The following is a 16,534-nucleotide window of genomic DNA, read 5'->3' as shown; positions in this document are numbered from 1 at the left end:
ATTTTCTTTTAAGGCCTCCGTCTCCTTATCTGGGGAATTAGGACTCCTACGTCATGTTACGTTTAAACTTACTAGGGTCTTGAAAATTAGTAGCTAGCACTTGTAAGGGGACCAAGGTATAGACATTCTAAACCTGCTTCACAAAGGCCAACTTACTCTTTTAAAGAGTTAATGATTGTTTGCTATACATAAAGGTATTTTATGAATGTTATCTTTACCTCTGCAGAGTCTCTGGACATAAAAAGATAGGACTGCCCTATCTTTTTATGTGCAAAGACTCTGCAGTCGTAAAGATATACCAGTCAAATATCTTTGTGAATAACAAACAATCGTAAACTTACACAAAACAGTACCTTTACCTTTGTGAATCAGGCCCTCTGTATTCACATTAAAATGTTTTTGCTGCTTGAGTTTAAGTTGGTATCTGCAGTTACCCACAGATCGCTCTCACAGTTGCTACAGTTGAGTGATCTATGAATCACAATGATTTTTTAGGTTGTTACACAAGTTTGGTTTAACCAGCTGACTTGCATAACAAGCATTGACAAAGCCAAAACATCTTGCCTATGCAAGAGCTATTAGCTTTGCGAATGTGTTTTAGCCATATTGTACACCAGCATGGCTGATATTCAGCATTGCAAAAAGTTAGCGGCATGGAGGAGAGTGGCATGGACTGGAGTGGTGTAGAGTGTTTTGGAGTGGCGTAGAGTGGAGGGTGTGACGTGTTGTAGAGTGAAGCTTCAAAGAATGGGGTAGAATAGAGTGGAGTGGCACAGAGTGGAGTAGAGTGTTGTAGACTGGAGTGTGGTGGAGTAGAATGAGGTAGAGTCATGCAGAGTGGAGTAATGTAGAGTGGCAAGTAGTAGAGGGGAGTAGAGTGGAGAGGCATACAGTAAAGGACCGTAGAGTGGAGATGTATAGAGTGTCTTAGAGTGGGTGGCATAGAGTGGAGTGGTGCTGAGTGCAGTGCATTAGCGTGGCATGGAGTAGAGTGTCGTAGAGTGGTATCGAGTGGATTCGAGTGGCGCAGGGTGGAGTGAAGAGTCGCAGTCGAGTGGTTGTAGAGTGTAATAGAGTGTCGTAGAATGGAGTGTCAGAGTGTCGTACACTGAAGGGGCATACAGGGAGGGGCGTACAGTGGAGCAGAGTGTGGTAGAGTGGAGTGGAGAAGAGTGGGGTGGAGAGGCACAGAATGGAGTAACGTGGGAAGCGCTGTGGAACTTGCCATTTGCTGCTTTAGCCGCTGGGGAGCCCGGGTGAGGAGCTGTTGTCTTCTTCCCCCTTGACCTGCTGGGGTCGCCACCTGCCTCCCGCTGCCCGCTCCCACTGCCACCTTGGGAAGCGCCGGCCGCTGTGTGGAGGGCAGGTCAGGAGACTGCAACCCCCCGCAGCCCAGGGATACTCGTGACCTCATTGGAGCACCAGGAGGCGCATAAAACTAGCGTCAGCCCTCCCTCGCGGGACGCCGGGCGAAGCCCGGGCCAAGGGCGGGCCCGTCTGAGCCCGTCTGAGCCCGTCCGAGACTGTACGAGGCTGGGCTGGGCCACGGAGGCTGCCTCTGGATATTTTTCCGACCTGCGAGTGTTGATTATTGGGTGTTTTTTATAGGCGGGTATATAAGTCACAATAAAATGGCTAAATTACGATCGTCAAAAACTCCTCTATTGTCTGGTCCCATAGATAATTACATGGTAAAAGTAGTTAGTAAAATTAACTCAGAACGCCGTCTTTCATTAAATCGGACTAGTCCCCCTACTTTACCTACAAGTAGGCTAGTCCTATCAGAGACCCTTGATCTAGCTTTAGGGGGCATTCAAGGCGCTGAAACAGGAGCAGACAAAGAAATACTCCCTACTTCACCATCTACTGTGGTGGCACTGGACAACTCCTTGCCATCTGCCCCACAACCTTCACAAACATCCACCCCGGAACCCTCTCCGGCACCCTCGCCGGCACGAAGAACACTGAGGGCTTGCAGAAAGTTATTGAGTAAACGGGGAGGGAACAGGAGAGCTAAGAAAGTAGGCACCCCATCTAAAAACATAGGGGCCATTTCTGATACATCTAACGAGGTTGACGCGATTAAGTTGAACAATGATCAAATTGACTCCCTGGTCAATATGTTTATTTTGAAAATGGAGCTTATGATTAGACCCCTAGCGGATAGAGTGGAACAGGTTCAAAAGAGGTTTCTAGATTGGGTAGCCTTTTATCTTCCCACTTAGCCACGTCACAGAATTCTCAATTGTAATATGAGCACCAGAGTAACCAAGGGTGCTGTGGCTTCTAGTAAAGGGGATGGGGACAAATTAGAACAGGTCTCTAAAGAGGTCTCTAGACTGGGTGGTCTTTTATCTTCCCATTTATCCTCGTCTAAAACAGCTAAGAGTACTAATATGGGCACTACTGAAAATGAAGGGGCCGTAAGTTCATGTAGCAGGGGGCACATGCCGAAACACACTGCGCCAGTTGTAACACCTGCTCAGCCTTCAATTAATCACGTTACTCATCCATCTATCTCGAGGGCGAGCACACAACCTAGCGCTGCAGGAGATAATATCTCGGGGCGGCGGGAAGGGAAGCGAGGACCCCTAGTCAATCTCCCTCCAGATTGTGCCCCGTACATAGTAGTACTAACTAAAGTCCCTGGGGTGGATTCGCGGCCAAATGATGCGCGGGGGGAAACAATTGACTCGCTGATCTATAAAGTACTACCTTGGCTGAGCAAATATTGTGGGTTTCCTGTCGCATTCTGCAATGACATAATATCAACACGTAGAGTGGGCTGGATAGGTAATTCAAGAAAAACGAGCAGGGGGGACTGCATTATTATAAACTTTAAGCACCCTCAGCATGTTACCACCGTCCTGCTAAGGGCTGCTTCTTTACCAACCACAGATGATTTCATATGTGCGCGCCCTCTTGGGTTCTTCTATAATCACCTTGGTAACATCTCTAAATCACAAGCTGCTGAACCAAATTCACTAACATCTTTACCCAGGCAGGGTTTTGTGCCACGTGTTCAAATTGGCTATCCAGACTCGATGCCTTCGGATCCTTACTGTTATAGTCTGTGTAGGCCAAATTTTCAAGCTGAACAAATTTTGCCATTGTTCAATCGGTTTTCCCCCTTAGCTTCATTGGAGGAAAATGATTGACTGTTAAAAAACTCCCGGACTAATGTACAACCTTGCAGAATTATGACCTGGAACATCGCTGGGATCAGGGCCAAAGTTGCGAATGAAATATGGATACATTTTTTGAAAACTTTTGACATCTTGGCCTTCCAGGAGACCTGGGACTCATCAAACAGCTTCTCCCTGGATGGTTATAGACATTTTTGTATTCCAGCCACAAGTAGTGTGGTAGGTAGATCAAAAGGAGGTTTATTAAGCTTGTTTAAACTTGATTTAAAAGGAGTGTTAACCCAGCATGATTCAGGTTGTCAAAACTATCTAATTGTTGAACTGAATTCCCCCGACACACCCAAGATTTTGTTTATTAATTTTTATAACTCTAACGCAAATGAAAGTACCAGTTATAATCTGGATCAAGTGGATACATTTTTGTCAGTCTATAGATCCAAAGTAAATTGCTTTGAGATCATTCTTTTAGGTGACTTTAACATCCATCCCTGTAACCAGCCATGTGCCAATACAGTAGAAGATGGGCCACCATACTCTATAGCTACCCATTTTGAACATTCAAAAAGAGGGGAGTCCCTTGAAACCTTTTTGGCAGCATGGAATTTGTATGAATCATGTTGCGGGGAGGGTGAAAATAAGACCCCTACATTTAAAGGAACCGGCGACGGTACAATTATCGATTACATTTTTTCGTCTTCTTATATATTAGGTAAAGTGTCATGGTACAACACTGTGGTCTCGGTCTTCAGTGACCACAACCCGGTGCTAGTAGAGGTATTGTCCAAGGATTTTTTAACTTTGAATCCAGTGTCTCACAAAGGAGGCCAAAATGTGATTGTCAAAGATCAAGGACGCAGACTAAAATGGTCGAACGTAATACCCGAAGTTGTTTTACAGGATGTTTTGGACAGGGTGGCGGATGATGTAGCTATTTGTCTAGATATACAGGCTTTGTGTACACAAGTAGTTATCGCCTTTGATAATATATGTAAACAGATCAACCAGAGCTTAACCGTGGAAAAGAGACCCTCCAAACACTTTGAAAAGAGATGGTTTGATCAGTTATGCTCAAGGGCACATGCTGATTTACTTGAAGCCCTGAAGGCTAGCTCAAAAGATCGTGCCCAAATAGCCAAGTTAAGATCAGCTTATAAAAAAGCCATTCAAACCAGGAAGAATGAGTTAAAAGAAAAGGCCTGGTCACAGCTACTTGATCCAGAGACATTAAAAAACAGCGGCCAGTTCTGGAAAGTAGCAAATCAGCCACTTTTTTCTAATGAGGAGAATCGTCCCCTCGAGTCCAACATTCCTGACGACGCTTGGATTAAACACTTTGGGAATATATACTCTAGTACTTCCTCTGAGGACCTATTAAATCGTATCCCTTATAGCATGGAGGGTTCTTATGTTACCTTTGAGGCCTTAGAAGTTGAAAGGGCGATAGATCAGACCCTGAAAAACAAGGCACCTGGCCCGGATGGGGTCCCTGCCGATATTTTTAAATGTGCCCCAAAATTATGGTCAAAGATTTTGTGTGAGGTCTTTAACGCATTGAACCATAACAACATCCCAGCATCTTGGAAAAAATCCATTATTATCCCAGTTTTTAAGAAGGGAGACAGGGTAGATCCAGCTTGTTATCGACCGATCTCCCTAATAGATTCATCGGTTAAAATCTTGGGACGGGTCATTCTGCATAAATTACAAGACTGGCTTGATGACAGAGGGATACTGTCAAATGTACAATATGGATTTAGATCCAAAAGGAGCACTTTGGATCAGTGCCTTAATCTACAACTGCTGGTGGATAAATATACTAAGGCCAAGGATGGGTCAATGTACCTGGGGTTCATGGACCTTTCCTCGGCTTTTGACCTTGTAAATCGCACAAAGCTCTGGCAGATTTTAATTAATTTGGGTCTTGATTGCGCCCTGGTTAATCTTTTGGCGGACCTACATTCTGGTCTCCTGGCCTCTGTTAGGGTGAACGCAGAGGGGCGTTGCTCTAGTCATTTTAAATCGGAAAGGGGGGTCAGGCAGGGGTGCATCATGGCCCCCCTTCTGTTCACAATCTATATAAACGCCCTTGAACCTGTACTTAGGGAGGCCACGCCCGACATACCGCGTTTAGGGGAACTTGGCATACCGGTACTCCTATACGCGGATGACGCGGTCCTTCTATCACGGACTGGGGTCGGGCTACAACGTTTGTTAGATGCTTTTGGGCTTTTTATGAAATCCTTGGACCTTAAAATAAACGCAAAGAAATCGCAAATTATTATCATGGGGAAGGGTTCAAGAAAGAATAAGTCGAAAAATGTTCTTTGTTGTGAGGAGGAACTTAGCAGAGTGCCCACATTCCCGTACTTGGGGATCATCTTCGAAGAGAAGGGGAACTGGGGACCGCAGATTAAAAATAGAAACAGTGCCTTTGCTAGAACTTCCTCAGCAATCATGGGCTTTAGTAAAAAACTGGGGGCTAGGCCTATAACAGCTCTGTTGAACATCTATAAAGCTAAATGCCTGGCTGTAGCCACATATGGCTGCTCATTATGGGGATATAGTGTTATAGACTGTCTACAAGTTACTGAAAACAAATTCATGAGATCGGTTTTATCAGTGCCACAGTCCACTGCCTCATATACGATCCATTCAGAGTTAGGGGCCAGCTGTATTACAGATACGATAAGAGTGGCCCCTTTAATAACTTGGCGGAAAACTTGGTTGAATGATGAACTTTCCTTGAATCATCGTATTCTTAAAGATTGCCTCTTACTAGACAATGTAAATAAAATTCAGTGGTTGTCTTATGTTAAACAGTGTTTTTACAAACTTGGGAGACCGGAGCTCTTTTCCTCACCAGAAACAATAACCCGAAAGGACATTGCTCAAACTAAGGAGGCTATGATACAGATGTTGTCCTTAGATAGAGAGGAAATTGAGCTCAGAAAATCCACGGTAAGGGCTAATCTTATTGTTGCCAATCCCCCCGGACTTGAACTTTACCTTATTTTAGTTAACCGTTCTTACCACAGGTTTCTTTTAACTTGTTTTCGCCTCAATATGATTCATCTGATTTTAGGTCATTTTCCAGAATGGCGCACCCCTGAACAGGCACTGCCGTGTACTTGCGATAATTTTTCAAAGCAGGACACAATGCATTTTTTGATGTTTTGTGGTCACTACACAGCAGTAAGGATGAAGTTCCTTGTTCCCATCATTAAGGAGGCAGGGTTTTTTCAAGTTAAGCCCGCTCTCCTATACCTGCAATTACTAAATAACCCCAGGGTTATTTTTCATGTGGCCAGCTATTTGGTGGGTGCTGTTCGGCTTAGGAACAAGAAAATGATAAATTGTGATTAACTGTACTCATATGAAGCTGGACATTTGTATTGTAAATATAATTTTCTACTGGGAAATGTTATAAGGAGGCAAATTACTTGTGATGTGATTTTTAATATTTATGAAATTTGTGGGATATTTTTTAAACTTTGTTTTTTAACATATTTATTGTTATAATTTTAATGTGTAAATATTGTATATATAATGTATATATAATGTATCACCGTCTTTTTATATTGAATTATCGAAATAAAGTATTTTGACTGACTGACTGAGTAACATGTCATGAAGTAAAGTGTCATTGAGTAGAGTTGAGTAGATAGTGTAAAGCGGAGTGGAGTAAGGTGTCTTAGAGTGGAGTAAAGTAGCATCGAGTGAAGTGTCTTAGAGTGGCAGAGAGTGTCCTAGAATGGAGTCTCATTAAGCGGAGTGCCCTAGAGTAGAGTTGTGGAGTGGAATATGGTTGTAGAGAGACCTAAGTGGTGTAGAGTGAAGTATCGTAGAGTGACCTAGAGTAGAGGGGCGTAGAGTGGAGTGTGTAGATTGGCAAAGCGCAGAGTGGAGTAAAGTGTTGTAGAGTGGAGTAAAGTGGCATAGAATAGAGGGGCATAGAGTGGAGTGTAGTGGAATGGAGTGGCATAGTGTGGATTGTTGTAGAGTGAAGTAAAGTGGCATTGAGTGTAATAGAGTAGAGTGGCATACAGTGTCACAGAGTGGAGTGTTGTAGAGCTTAATGTTGTAGAGTTGAGTTTTGTAGAATGGAGTGGCATGGAGTTAGGTGAAGTGGCATAGAGTGTCGTAGAGTGGATTGTCAAAATGGAGTGGGATAGAGTACAATGGGTAACGTAGAGTGGCATAGAGTGATGCGGCACAGAGTGGAGTAGTGCATCATAGAGTGGAGTAGAATAGTGTGTCGTGGAGTAGAGTAGCGTGTCGTAGAGAAGAGTGGCATAGAGTGGAGTAGGGTAGAGCAGCCTAGAGTGTCACAGAGTGTTGTAGAGTGGAGTGTCGTAGAGTGGCATAGTGTAAAATGGCATAGTGTCTCTGGAGTGGTGTTGAGTGGCGTGGCATAGGGTGGAGTGGCATAGAGTGTTGTGGAGTGAAGGGGCATTGAGTGTTGTAGAATGGATTGCGGGGGCACAGAGTGGCAGAGAGTGGAGTAGAGTGCTGGAGAGTGGAGTGGCGTAGAATAGAGTATGCATGAGGTGGTAGTGCACTGCCATTACAAACACTTTTTCAATTGAAATGACCATTACATTTACACAGATATACAGTTTTACTGATAAAAATATACAGCACACAAATGATAATGTGTGGCAAATCAACAGCTAGTGCATTGATTTGTTTTGATTGTATTAAAATATTTGTTTCCAGCACACTTAAGAATTACAGACATTTAAATTGTGTTCTGTGCTATAAAAAAGTATTTCCTTTCACACCTCCAGATTATCAGATAAATCATCTCACTTTGAAGTCAGAGAAAGGAAAGTAAACCCCAAGCTCTCTCAGGAGACAGTACCTGACATTTGACCCCTGTCTTTGAATGCACAGCAAATGTGACAGGATAAGAACTAAATGCAAATGCATATTTACAGAATGTGAGCACTCATGGAAGACTACAGAAAGAAGGCTCTGCTCCACAGGAGGGACAAAGACATGCTGGATAGACTAAACCAAATAAAGCAAGCAAATGGAAAGCAAGCAAATGTGAGTTACAAACCACTAATCCAATGGTAAGCCATGGGCGGAATCCTTTTTTTGGTCAGCTTTCAGAATGTCCCCCCATTCATTTGTAACCAGACAGCACAGCTATCTGGTAGGCTTCCACCGAAAAATAATAAGATTGGCACCAGTACAGTTTTCTACTCTGTCCATCTTTACTGAAGTAGACAAGTGTCACAGAGGCAAGAAGCATCACTTATTACTCCAATGGAAGCAGACCGGGAGCAACCTGTGGACTGCCGCAGCAAAACTGACAAAACTATGTCATAACGATTCGCACTAGAAACTACAGCCATACCAGAACTCATGAACATTCGCTTATTTCCCACCAACTGTTACAATAGAAAATACAAAACAACTGTGTCTCGATAAAACAAAAAGAAAGAAAACAAAATGACAACTCAACATTGACACCCAAAAAAACCCAACCAATGTGCCTGACAACACCTTCCATCACAGCTCAAAATAAAAAAAAACTCACAAAACTTGTCAGCACCCGCCTCACACATACACTTCACCTAACACCCAGGTCCATGGCAACAAACCCTACCCGAGTCCTAAAACAAGGCATACCACCTGGTCCAGGGACCATAGAAACAGACTCATTATGATTCCTGGAGCCAGTCACCAGAATGCCAGGCTCACAAGGTGGTTCATCAATTAGAACTTTACTGTGATCATCATCCATACCATCCATCCTATTACTAGTCAATTCGGAAAACATAGATATGCCATTCAAATTTCAGATTTTGCTATCCTGTACACTATTTTTAATAAATGTTTTATCAAATTTTAACAATACAGGGTTGCAGACCGGCAGGGGGGCAGTTTCCCAGGTATACATAGTGAGCTCCGTTATGCACCAACTATAACATAACATAACAAAAAGGTTCATCAGTATTCATTATGAGACCAGATGCTCAGAGATTAAAGATGGGCCCCAGCTCAAAGCCAGTAGTAAGTGGGGGAGGAGTGGTTATGAGTCAGGTGATCATTAGGCCTATCATCATACTAACGACAAATAATGTGAACAACATTGTTAGATTTTTTATTTTTATTTATAATTTGTATTCGTTTTTCAGAACATACAGAACATACAGCAATCTCGAGCCACATGTAATATCACTACTGGTTAGTATCACCCCTCGAATTTTGGCTCTCCTGCCCCATTCTCTCCTGCCCCCCGGCTCAGGTCTCAGTGTATTTGGATCTGGTGTTACACAAGAGCATTATGATTAAGTCAGTTTGCGTGTGCTAGCTCAACAGGGCTACCCTTGTTACCCTCTGGGAACTGCTGGCATTGTGCTTTAGAATCTCTTGGATCGCACCTCAGTCATGCTCAGCATTCAAGATGTTATAGTCTATGGTGGCAATAAATCCAGAGGTGTCAACAGCTCTGTGAGCATTGCCGTCCACGTCCTCATGTCCTCCTCTAGTTTCTCGTCCCTGCACGTCAATTTCATATGGCGGACCTATGCATTGACCAACTCTGCCATACCTTTCAGCCAGTCATCAGCCTTCGGGCATCTAGGGGACAACCATCCTATTGCAATCCTACATTTAGCCAGGACTGATCCCAAAATAATGCTGCTCAGCTTTTTTTTCCCCGAAATGGGATACGTCCCAAGAGGCACAGTGTTATCTCCCGAGGAACCTCCTAACCTAAATCCAACTGTAGTCTATAAATGATAGTTCACCAGAAAAAATCGAGATCTGGGCATCTCCATATCAGATGCAGTAAGTCGGTATCCTTTTCCCCACATCTGGGGCATCCCGCCGACCTCTCTAGGTTTATGATCCGTAACCTCTTGGGTGTCAAATAGACCTGGTGGATCACATTGTACTGTATTAACTTGAATCACACATACGTAGATGTGGCTTTGACCCCTTCATGTATAAGTTCCCATGCATGTGCTTCCAGGGACTCCGTCAGCTTGTACTCCCATTTGTCTGTACCTCAAGCACTGCTGTGGGGGTGTCCTCCCTCATGGCTCTATAAAGGTGCGAGGTCAGTCTCACGCCTACGGCCATTGACAACATTGGAAACCCCAGCCAGATCACTTTTGTCGTCGCTGCCATTTTGGCATATTATAAATACTGCTCCTTCCCCAGCTGAAACATTTCCGCGGCCTCCGCTCTAGTTATAAACAGATTGTTTGGATAAGGATCCCCCAGTACTTTGCATTCTCCTTCCCTCCATCTACTCATTGACATGCTGTCACCAATTGCCCTAAATGGGTGTAGAGACCAGATTAACTCTGATGCAAACTGAGCTTTTTTCAACACCGTTTTGACCGTACTCTCCCACGCTACATAACCATATGGAGACTATGTGGGGCATCCAGGTAGGTGCCCTTGATCCCATACAGACCCACCAGTAGTCTGGGCTCCCAGTTCTCATTCCTGTCCAGCCAATCTACCACATGCTGGAGTTGTGAGGCTAGGAAATAATACTTCAAGCACAGGACCTCTAGGACGCCGCTGCTTCATGTACGTTTCAGCGTTAGCAAACTGACTCTCCACTCCCAGTGCCCCATAGGAGTTCTATTATCAACTTATCAAGGACCTTAAAGATCCTTCTCAGTATATCAAAAAGGGTTCCCTGGAAGAGGTAGAGACATCTAGGCAATATGACCATTTTGGTTAAAGCTATTTTATCCATCAGTGAAGGTTTACACGTGTAAGTCTGTATCCCGCTGTCCCGCCAAGATCCCCAGAGGAAAAAGCTTTGATTTATTGTGGTTAACATGTAGCCCCATATGCCCTCACAAATTCAGATAGTATATTCAACATAATCGGTACAGAGTGACTAGGGCATCTGGGATATAGCAATGCATCATCTGCACAAAGGGAGACCACGTGGGTGCTCTCCCCAATCTGTATACCACATCCCTTTAACTGCATCCTGAGGCGAAAAATAAGTGGCTCCATGGCCATTACAAAAAGTAGAGGCGACAGGGGGAATTCCAGGCTCGTCCCTGTGTTTAGTCTGAAGTTCCGGGATATGGTTTTACCAACCCAGACCCGGGCTGGAGGATCACTGTACAGCAACTGTACCCATTGTACGTAGGTGTCTCCTATACCTGCTTTACGTAGTACCTCCCACAAATAGTCCCATGATACTGAATCGAGCGCTTGCTCAATATCCAGCAATGCCAGTGTGTATTGATCAATCTGTAAGTATAGGGAGTGTATTATCAAGGACAACCGACATAAGTTTTGTATCGTATTCCTATTCAGGATACACCTGCATTGATCCTCGGCAATCAGTTGCGGCAAGGGGGTTAAGAGTCTCGTGGCCAGGACCTTGATTAGAATTTTAAGATCAACATTTAACATGGATAGGGGTCAGTATGAGGAAGCCACAGAACTGTCGTTATCAGGTTTCAGGGTCATCACTATCAAGCCCTCCCTCATCGACCTAGGCAGTAGCCCCTCCATATACGCCTCATTGTATGTGTCCAACAGCTGTCCAACCAGAACCTCCTGTCTGGTGAGGTAGAACTCAGCTGGAAGTCCGTCTCCGCCCAAAGTCTTCCAAGTTCTTATCGTTTTCATTGCCACCACGATCTCATGCTTAGTTAAAGGTGCGTCTAGAGTATCTCTATACTCTCTTGATAGACTTCGCATATGTATTGTGTCAAGATAGGCCTGGATCTCTGACACTGTTGTAAGGGCTGGCTCTGTGATTATACCTTTAACATGGTTTGCAAACACTATTACTATATCTTATTGCGTAGCTATCCTCTTACCCTGATTTTTTTTAAACATATTTTATTGGATTTTTTTCCACCATACAATGTAAAACAGTTATCACATCATCCATATCCATCAAATATGTCCCCCTGTTTAACTCCCAACTCGCCCCTTAAATCCCTCCCCACTTACACTCGTTGGTGTGGGCACATTCAGATTCCCATATCTCATCACAGCATCAGCTGTACAGAAAGTTATTCACATCATTGTTCACTTTTTGATGATCACATGCACGATTATTACTTATTCATCTCCCTCCTTCGATTGTGGTTCCAGCAAAACTGGACCAGTGCTTCCCAAGCTCTTGCAATCTCCAAAGCCTTGTCATTTTCCACTCGTTTAGCTTGTTAGAACCTGACGACACTCTCACTACTCGCCCACTTACAGAACTCTGAGCGCCAGCGCTTGCTTGACGGTCCTTCCCTCGATTTCCAATGCAAAGTTATTTCTCGATTAGCTAAAAATAGCCCTAGATCAATAAACTTGCTAGTTATTTTAGTTTTAGCTGTGTGTGGGAACCAGTGCAGCAAGCAAGTTGCTATGTCGTAGTTTAGCTGTCTATCTGTGACTGCATTCAAGAGTTCCCCTACTTCTGCCCAATAACTCCCCATAGTCGAGCAGTGCCATAGCATATGTAAATGTAAATGTAAATGTAAATGTATTTCGATTTATATAGCGCACTAATCACCCAGGGGTCTCAAGGCGCTTGCTTAGGGAACCCGTCCTGGTATTCCCCTGTGAGATACCCCAGCAGGGAATTCACAAGGTGAAAGCCAGGCATCCCGCCGCGAGGGGCCGTAGTGGAGATTAAGCAAGCTATTGCCCAGAGTCGCAGAGTGTGATCCCGTGAGTCGAGTAGGCACCGGAGCGAGAATTGTCGAGTCCGTGGAATTTTCGAGCCCGAGACCCGCCGAGGCGGGGAATCGAACCCTGGTCCACGGCTGATCTCAGCTTCCGGGTCTGCCGCCTCTCACCGCTGAGCCACGCTTCTCCACAGCATATGTTCCAGTTCCACATCCCTCTCTAAGCATCTAGGGCATGCCGCGTCCTGGAAATATTTCCTAATCTTTCCCGGGGCCAGGTAAGCTCGATGTAGTATAAAGAATTGTACCTGCTGGAACCGCGCATTCCTGCTCCCTTTCCATGCTCTTTTAAGAATGTGGTCCCATGTTGCATCTGGTATTGGTCGGCCTATACTCGCTTCCCATTTTAATTTCAGATCTGTTAACGGTCGCAATCCTTCATGCAGCATCCTAGATTGGAGGCATGTGACCGCTTTAATGGTTCCCGCTGCCATTACGAAATATTGGCAGGCCATTGTAGTCACTGGCTCTGCCTGTCCCCCTCTCCAGTGCTTCCGGATCGCCGCTGTCACCGCTGCATGAATCCGGAAGCTGGCTACGGGGAGACCATACATTTCTTGTAGCACCTGAAAGGGCACCAGCTCCCCATCCATGTACAAGTCCCCCACCATTTGGATTCCCAGTTGTTCTCATTCCAATAAGGGAGTCCAGTCCCCTCCATGCGGAAGTGCCGTCAGCATTCCCAGCGGAACATCTGGTGCATATGGATGGGCTACCCCGGCTTTACGTTGGCTCCTATTCCAGCAGAGCCTCAGCTTCCTTTCTTCCATTGTTAGGTCCCTCAGGTCAAGTTTCTGCTGTAGGACTATGTAAGAGAGCACATATCGTTGTATCCCCTTTCCTCGCCTATTTTCAGGGCCCCTGAATTCCACTGCAATACCTTGTGTTAGAACCTGCAGCTGCGCCGCCAAATAATAGAGCTCAAAATTGGGTACAGCCATTCCGCCCTCCGCCTTAGGTCTCATCAAAGTAGTCAGCGCTACTCGCCTTCTCCCGTTACCCCACAGAAAGCTTATGGTCAGAGACCTTAGTTCTTTGAATATTCGTGGTGGTATCTAAATTGGTAAGGTACGGAAATAGTAAAGCAATCTGGGTAAAGCCACCATTTTGAGCAAAGCTACTCTTCCCACCACCGATAGAGGGAGTGTTGACCAGAACGCCATACATCCCTTCAGGGCCTTTATACAGCGCCCTACATGCCCCTCCAGCAAGTCTACGTTGTCATGATAGATCCTAACCTCTAAATAGGTGAGGCACGTCGGTTCCCATGTGATCTCTCCAACTAATATCGGTGGATTCAAACAAGGCCGGATCGGGAAGAGGCATGTCTTACGCCAATTTAGGCCCGATATCTCCCCATATCGTGAGAGCAAAGATATTGCTCCTCGCAATGCTTCCTCAGTGTTCTCCAAGAAGAGGAGCAAATCATCCGCATACAAAGATATATACTGCGGTATGCCATTGAACCTCAACCCCTGGTAAATTTGTCCTGATCGTGCTCGGACCGCGAGGGGCTCTATTGCCAGTGCAAATAGCAGTGGAGATAACGAGCATCCCTGCCTCGTCACCCTCAGAACTGGGTATTGGGTTGATATTACCTCCCCTAGTCGTACCCTGGCCGTCGCTGAGGAGTACAATACTCTCGTCCAGTTTCCAAATCGTTCGCCCAGTCCGAACCGTTCCAGTGCCCTGTGTAGGAATGCCCACTCCAGGCTGTCAAACGCCTTCTCTATGTCTACAGAAAGGACAGCTGGTGACCGCGAGTCGTGTTGGCCCTCACCAATAACCCGTTATAATCTTCGTATGTTTGAAGCAGTGTTCCTAGTTGGGATGAACCCCGCCTGGTCTGCATGCACCAGCGTAGTCTTGAGTGGCAGGAGTTGGGTCGCCAATATCCAACTCAGAATCTTATAGTCCACTGTCAGCATGGATAATGGCCTGTAAGAGGCCACATCTGCATCCGCCCGCCCTGGTTTTAGTAGAGGGATAATCAGCGCCTCTCGCATTGACACTGGCAGGTGGCCTAGCTCCCCGGCCTCTGTGTATACCTCCAATAAGCGGGGTGCCAAAATGTCTATGTATTGTGCGTAGAATTCCACGGGTAGACCATCTACTCCCGGTGTTTTATTCCGGGCCATATGTTTAATTGCACTCTGGATCTCAGCTAGCGTTATGCCCTGCCCTAGTAGCTTTGCCTGCTCTACTTCTAACTGTGGGAGCGGGATCTCTGCCAGATACTCCTCTATGTCCATACCCTCTGCCTCCAGCGCACTCTTGTACAGAGATTCCTAGTAATTTAAAAACCGAGAAAGCATCTCTGCTTGTGAATAAACCATAACTCCTGTGTCAGTTTCTATTCTCATGATCGGGCCACTCTTCGATACTGGGTTCGCTAGCCGTGCCAACAGTGTTCCTACTTTATCCTCTTCTGCATGTACTCTCGCCACATATCCTTTATGGTCAAAGCTTCGCAACCGCTCAACTTCAACCGCTACCATTTCTTTGGCTTCTAGTAGCTGCTCTTGTAGCGTCGGCTGCTCCGGCCGTCGCCTTTCCATTTCCCTCAGTTTATCCTCTGCTTTCGTCACATCATTAAGCACCACTTTCCTGGCTCCTGAATATTTACTGATACATAGCCCCCTTATGACTACTTTAAAGGCGTCCCATTCAACTGCTCTGGTAGAAGCCGTTCCCTGATTTTCCTCAAAGTAATGTTCAATGCCCTCTTTTATTTCTGTACGAAAGACTTGGTCTTCCAGTGTTTCCGGGCGGAGCCGCCATGTAGGGATCGTGGACCACGCACGCAGCCAATTAATCGACAGTAACTGCGGGTTGTGATCAGATATAGTTCTTGTGAGGTTCTCAGAGTGTGCAGCCACATGGGCAATCGAGTGAGAGCATAGAATAGTGTCTATCCTGACATGAAGCTCATGTATTGACGAGAAGACTGCGTAATCTCTGTCTCTGGGATGTTGCTTGCCCCATGTATCTATTAACCCCCATCTGTCCTGCCAGTCTGATCTGCTTTTGGCTAATCTCCGAACTGGGGAGTTGGCTAGCGGAGGATGTGACCTGTCCAGTTCTATGTCGGTTATTGCATTAAAATCACCTCCCACTATTGCAGGACCAGCCAAATAATGTGCCAGTGCTCCCGATAGTCTATCCAAAAAGCGTACCTGGACTACATTTGGGGCATATATACTACATAGTACGATGTCCCTACCATATAGCCTTCCTTCCACCGCTACATATCTGCCCTCTGGATCTAAGACGTGTCTCCTGGCCTGGAAAGGGACACCCACTCTCACCCAGATTAGCACTCCCCTAGCGAGTATGCTGTGCTAAAAACTTGTCCCCTCCACCTACGCTGCAGCACCTGACCCTCTGCTCTGGTAAGATGTTTCTCTTGTAGCAGGGCTATTTGGATTTCCCTCCTCACTAGATACGCATGAACCTTGTGGCGCCTTGTCATTGCATTCAAACCCCTTACTTTCCATGTGATACATCGCAGTTCAGGTAATGCTCCCATTGTGTTTATCTCTCAGCTCCATACTTCTCGTGTTATGTTCGCCCAAACCACCGTTACCCCCATGCATCAACACCCCATTCAACACCCTCATCCCACCCCCCAGAACAGGACCTAATATCAAGCTATCAGCCCCCATCCAAACTTTACAACAATTCACTCAACTATATCCTGTAGTA

At 45.4% G+C, this 16,534-nt stretch overlaps 1 protein-coding gene across 7 annotated transcripts in view; it reads right to left on the bottom strand.

Annotated features, from left to right (window-relative positions):
- The window catches only part of RIMS1 (regulating synaptic membrane exocytosis 1), a 2,308,950-nt gene that overhangs the window by 444,383 nt on the left and 1,848,033 nt on the right, over positions 1–16,534 (bottom strand). The gene's annotated exons all lie outside the window — the stretch shown is intronic.

Source organism: Lissotriton helveticus, chromosome 6 (genome assembly GCF_964261635.1).
Source record: "Lissotriton helveticus chromosome 6, aLisHel1.1, whole genome shotgun sequence".
NCBI lineage: Eukaryota > Metazoa > Chordata > Amphibia > Caudata > Salamandridae > Lissotriton > Lissotriton helveticus.
The sequence above is the reverse complement of the archived record's forward strand: the minus strand, read 5'-3'. Positions and strand labels throughout refer to the sequence as shown.